We start from the raw sequence: 5,546 nt of genomic DNA on the forward strand, positions 1-5,546 counted from the left end.
CGCTGCTGGAGGAAAACACTGTCACTCCTCACATGAGACACACCAAGGAAGGGCTGGGACTGATGTGCAGCAAGTAAAAGCGAGGGGTGGGGAAGGGGACCTCAGAGCTAATGGAAGAACAGAAGCGTTCCTCTGCACTTTTGGAGGTGTGATGGGGAACACTCTCACCCCTTAGCACATTGGATGGTGGCTGGATGGGTTAATTAGACACAGGAGCTGCTGGGACTTGCAGAGGTTCAGAGAAGATGCTGAGATGTGTGTGAAACATTTGTGGGAGGACTGACGGTCCGGGCGATGAGGCAGTGTGTGTAGGGGTATTCATCTGCAGCTCTGTGTGGCTTCCTCTATGAATGGGAGTGTGCTTCTGTGGATTCCTTGTGAGCTGAGCTGAACCGTGTGTGTGAGTGTGTGTCTGCATGTGTGCTTATGCATGGCTTCCTTATGGGTGAGCGCATCTACCTGTGCGACTTTGACACTGACAGTGGCCACGTGGGAGAAATCATCTCACAGCTCTGATAGAAAAGTTCAGGTTTTAGTGTGGTGTGAGCAAAAGTACACAGATCATTTCTGGTGGCCCTTCCTGCTTTTCCTCCTTAACAACACCCTTTACACAGAGGTCGAAGTTCCACAGAGCCCACATCAGTGGTGCTTCTGGTGGCATTTTTCAGCTAAAACTGCAACTCTCTCATTAGCATAGTTTCATAAAGATTCTTTTTTTTTAAAGGAGGGCAATTCTGAAAAAGATGTGTCTCTTTATCAGATAGCATCCCTTTCAAGACTGCAAAATCTCTGAACATGCCAGTACAGCCTATGAGTCAGGTCAATGGGACTTAAGCATCTAAAGACTCTGAGCTTTTGGATCAGTCTGCCGCCAGGGTGTCCTTGTTCCTGTAAGACAACTTGGAAAAGACTGTGCAGGACTGAATAGCAAAATTGTGTGATAGCTCCTTCTTTCAACCCACAGTGCATGAGTGATGGCCTGGGGAGAGCAAGACCATGAGCATAAAGCAGAAGCAAGAGGTAGCTGTGCCAGCCTGGAGTTGGTCAGTGCTCTGTGCAGGGTGAGGTAAAGGTGGCTGTAAGGCCAAATGTTCCACGTGGCTTCAAGAGGGCTTCCTACACCTGTGATTAGTACAGGCTGGCAGAAAGGTGTAAGGGTCATTCTAGCACATGTTGCATGTGAAAATGTCTTTCCAGGAGGCATCAAGAACTCCCCTTGTCCGGGCACACCACACTGCAGCCTGGCCTGGCTTCAGCTGCTGGAGGCCACTGAGCTGACAGGTTGGCTGACCTGCCTGAGATGGCACAGCCAGCAGCTGTACCAATCTCAAAGCTCAGCTTTCCTTCAGCAGTAGTCCATGTTCCCAGAGCTGGTCTTCAGTAAGCCCCTGACTAGCCCACTCCCAGCTCCAAGTATTTTGCAGCTCTCCCCTCTTGCTCCCATGGCTATCACGGTCCTTTCCAGAGGCTTTCTGGGGCCCATAGGGGACACGTCTCTCCGGAATGAGAAGAATGTGGACACTGGACCCAGTTGTGGCAGCTGCTTTCACAACTCCCCTCCTTAAGCAGACTCTGCCCTGCAAGGGCAAAAGGACAGCAAAGGTCCTCACCTTAGATTTCCTTTCATCTAAACATATTGCCAGGTGGCCCCACATCACCAGAGCTAAACTTTTGGCATGAGTCACTGCTCACCTGCTATCAAGCACTCCAGTGCTCAAAGTTCCTTGCAATTCTCTGCATGGCTGGCAATGGCCTAGTACAGGATCTGTCTCTGGACTCTCACTGTGGGTGTCTCCCCATGCCTGCGGTACTCACTGGCTTTCACAGGGGAGCAGGGATAGAGCTTAATTATGAGCTTGGCAAACCAATCACTCCTTTGGGCAATGTGGGTTCTGGAGCTGAGTTGTCCTAACCTGTTCCTCCATACCATGACAAAGCATGGGCTACGTTTGGTGTTGCTCAGAGAGTAGCTTCCATGTACACTCTGCCCTGCTGCAAACAGTTCAGGAGGAGTAGGGTTTGAAGAACTGCAAATTTGGCCACTGCTTCATTGCCCAGTTGTTCCAACTAAGGAAGTACTTTCCAAAACTCTCCCAATGGGGTTTGAAAAAACCATCCTCCAGATGGCAGCCCCCAGATATGCTGCTTTGCTGCCCTCCTAGCACTGTAACAGCAGAAAGCAGCTTAAGAAAGGAGGCACTCTTGACTTCCCTCTGGGCAGTTTATATGGGGAACTGCTGCTGGAACTTGTGTCACACTGTGGCATGGCTGGATGTGGACTGGCTCTAACAGAGGATCTGTATAATCACATTTGAGCTGATGCTTCAGCATGTTTATTCAGAGCTAGTATTACAGAATTGCGGCTACCAGTTAGTTCTGAGTTCTGGAAGGCGGAGGAGGTCACATGGGGTTGAGGGGGCCTGTGAAGCACTGTGGGTACCCTGCCACCTCTCCTACTTTTGCTCTGAGGAAACTCAAGCAGACACGGGCTGAGTGCCATTTGTCAGCCTTATGGCTGAGAGGGTGATGAATAGAGAGAAGGATTCGTGCTTGCAGCAAATTTCCCCTCTTCTCATTATAAACAAAGCCTTAAGGTGGGTCTTTTACCAAAAAAAAAATGCTGGCTGTTATCAGCAGATCTCCCAGAACTGTTTCAAAATACAACCTCTGCTCCACCTCAGGCCACCAAACTAACTCATGTGTGCACTCGCACTGCTTGCAAACTGCAAAATTCAAAGACCACTGGCTAGGCAAGCAGGGCAGGTTTTCCAAGCTCAGGGCTCTCTGTCCTTAGCAGCGTAGTGGGGAGCAGTAGCAGCCCTGCAGCTCTGAGACATCCACTCCAAAACTGGGTGTTTCTCCACAAAACCACAAGTCCCTCCTCCAGTAATGTGTCCTTGGGTGTGGCTCAGCTCCATCTCTCTCCGATGTCTACCTTGGGATGGCACGTGCCTGGTGGAGATGCCCAGCTCTCACAGGACTAGGTAGCCTGGATGAATGGCTCAGACTGTGTGCCACGTGTTTGAACAGTTAGTCATAGCTAAGGGGGAGCTTCCACTGGAGTCTACTGGGAGGAACTCCTTAGGTGGGTGTGCAGTGTCTTGCACGGATAAGCTGCATTTCAGGGTGTGCTTCCAGGCACTGTAGTGACACCTTAGCTTTTATGCTTTTCCTATTCTGATCCCCAAGGAAGCAAAGAGAAGTAAGCTGCATTTAAGCCCACACTCTCTCAGTGTACACAGTGCCCAGTGCCCACACTGGGCTGGGTGGAGGCATTTGGCTGACTTAAACCCCTGTTATCACAGGAACAATAGCTCAGGGGCTCCAAGTTTTCACACTCTACATGCTCAGCTCCCTCTTGTGTATTTGCTCAGAAAAGAATCCCGCTCTGTCCAGAAATGTCAAGTGGGCAGTTCTTGGGCAAAGCTGCTCTCAGAGGTGCCTTGAGGAATTCAAAGCTTTTCAGTGAAAATTGCTCTGTGGCCATAGCATTTTTATTTTTTTAAAAATCTAATTTAATTGTTAGTAGTGGCAAATGACAACTTCCAAAACCACTTTCTACCCAGACTGATATGCTGACTGCCCTGTGAACAGTCCCCTTCACTACCACTCAAACACATCTATTTCTCAGCCAGGAGGCACCCCGGCATGACTGAGCCACAAGCAACAGGGCCAGAGGGCACCTCAGAATTATAAAATCCATCCTTCTGCCACAAGGTTAAGGTCATCTCAGCTTCTTGGCCATTCATATAGCAACTGTCCACAGCACCAGACTGCGCCCCAGTCACTCCTACCCAGACTGGACTAAATACTGTTTCAGTCTCTTTCAAACCCACGAAACCGTGCAGGGGCAGGCTGGGTTCCTGCAACAGAAACCAAAGCCTGGTGTCAACAAACTAGCTTTGCTGCACTCCCTTTCTCAGACCTCAAAAATAGTTCAGATTTGACCACAGGATGCAAACCACAGCAGACAGATGAAGTGAGAGAAGTGGAGAACTGGAGGGAGGGGGTGGTTGCACAGAAAAAAGCAGGTGAATAGGGAAAATTGCCAGTCTCTGCAACCCTACACCTCCCATCAGCACCTTCCCCACCACACCCCACCATGCAGCCTGTGGTGCTGGTAGCAACTCCACCCGCTCCGTCACTCCTCAGTGCTCCCCACTCCAGGGTCTATCCTGCCAAGAAAGGCCTAAGTATGCATTCCTACCCATCATATGGCTTTGCTTAAGAAATGGGTCTTGGCTTCAGCCTCAGGACTTGGGACCCCAACAAAAGAGAGGTCCTCTCCATTGTACCCCAAAGTCTGCACCTTTTGGGACTCTCAGACTTCACTTGGAATGATTGTTGTGGTTTTAAATTAAAGCTTGGCAAACTACCGATGGAGGGGAGAGACACACAGAAAAATGCAACTGAGAGCCAGAAATGCTGAACCAGCAGCCCTGATTTCAAGCAGGCATTTTCCTACGTTTGTAAACAATGCTACTCCAAAAGCACGCAGCAGCTCCTACGCTGGGGCTGGCCCAGGTTGGGAGCCCCATGCTTGTGCCCTGGCTGCACATGCCCTGGAGACAAAAATAAATAAAATTGCTGCCGCCAGCACTCTACAGTCGAGACCAGGGCACCTTGCAGTGTCTCCTTGCCCCATAACACATCTGGATTTCAAAGCAAAAGCTGAAAGCTTAAGGTGCATCTCATAGCCAGCTCATGTGCCAAGTTGAAGTCTTGAAGCAGAGGAGAAAAGCAGGATAGAGCTGCTGGGTGCGGGGAGCAGCTGCAGGGTGAGGGAGAAAACCTGCTAAGGATTTCCGAGAGCAGTTCTTACCGTGCGGGCTGGAGCTGGTCCTGGCACCTGAGAGAGCAGGAGCGTGCTAGGCTGCAGTACTAATGGCCTGGAGCTCGGAGCTGTAGTGAAGGGGAGTGACCTGGTGGTGGTTTAAGTTTCCTCCGGTGGTGCGGGAGGGTGGTGTCTTTCCACTCTGTTTTAAAGGAGTTACTATGAATCAGTCTGTCTTTAAAGAGAGGGAGAAGGGGGGGAGAAAAAAAAAAAATTAATGAGCTACGCCCTGCTTAGTTGGCAGAGAGTCAAGAGTTGCTGGGAGGAAACCAACGATTCAAAGAAATCTGTGCAGGGCTGCATCTGACTCAGTGTGCAGTACAGAGACCGCAGCCTGGAAAAACGACTGACGCTGATCCAGCTGAGTAATAGAGGCTCACAACAGTATGTGTTTACAAAACTGAACTTCTGGTTGTCATAAAAAAAAAAAAAAAGTAGTTACAAATGTGGCAACGGCAACTTCAACAATACCATCACTCAAACAAACAAACAAGAGGTTGGCAGGGGCTTGGTGAGCCTGCGTGAGTCAGCGCACCCACAGTGCTGCCCAGAGAGAAGTCCCCCGAGGCTGGCAGCACAGGGGCATAAGAATTGGACCCGTGAGGCTGGTGTGTACAAGACTTTTGCGGATATACCAAAGAGCAGAAATGTTCAAAATGCAGCTCCTGCCTGGTGGTGACTCTGGAGTAAGATGACCAGATGGTGGTGGTTT

The 5,546-nt window shown here is 50.0% G+C and overlaps 1 protein-coding gene across 1 annotated transcript in view; it reads right to left on the bottom strand.

Moving 5' to 3' along the window:
• The window catches only part of EMP1 (epithelial membrane protein 1), a 13,540-nt gene extending 8,584 nt beyond the window's left edge, over nucleotides 1–4,956 (bottom strand). The window contains exon 1 of the mRNA XM_009865655.1: nucleotides 4,823–4,956. The gene's annotated coding sequence lies outside the window, so the exon portion shown is untranslated. The remainder of the gene's footprint in view (nucleotides 1–4,822) is intronic.
• Between the last annotated feature and the right edge of the window lie 590 nt (nucleotides 4,957–5,546).

Source organism: Apaloderma vittatum, unplaced genomic scaffold (genome assembly GCF_000703405.1).
Source record: "Apaloderma vittatum isolate BGI_N311 unplaced genomic scaffold, ASM70340v1 scaffold8360, whole genome shotgun sequence".
NCBI classification, from domain to species: domain Eukaryota; kingdom Metazoa; phylum Chordata; class Aves; order Trogoniformes; family Trogonidae; genus Apaloderma; species Apaloderma vittatum.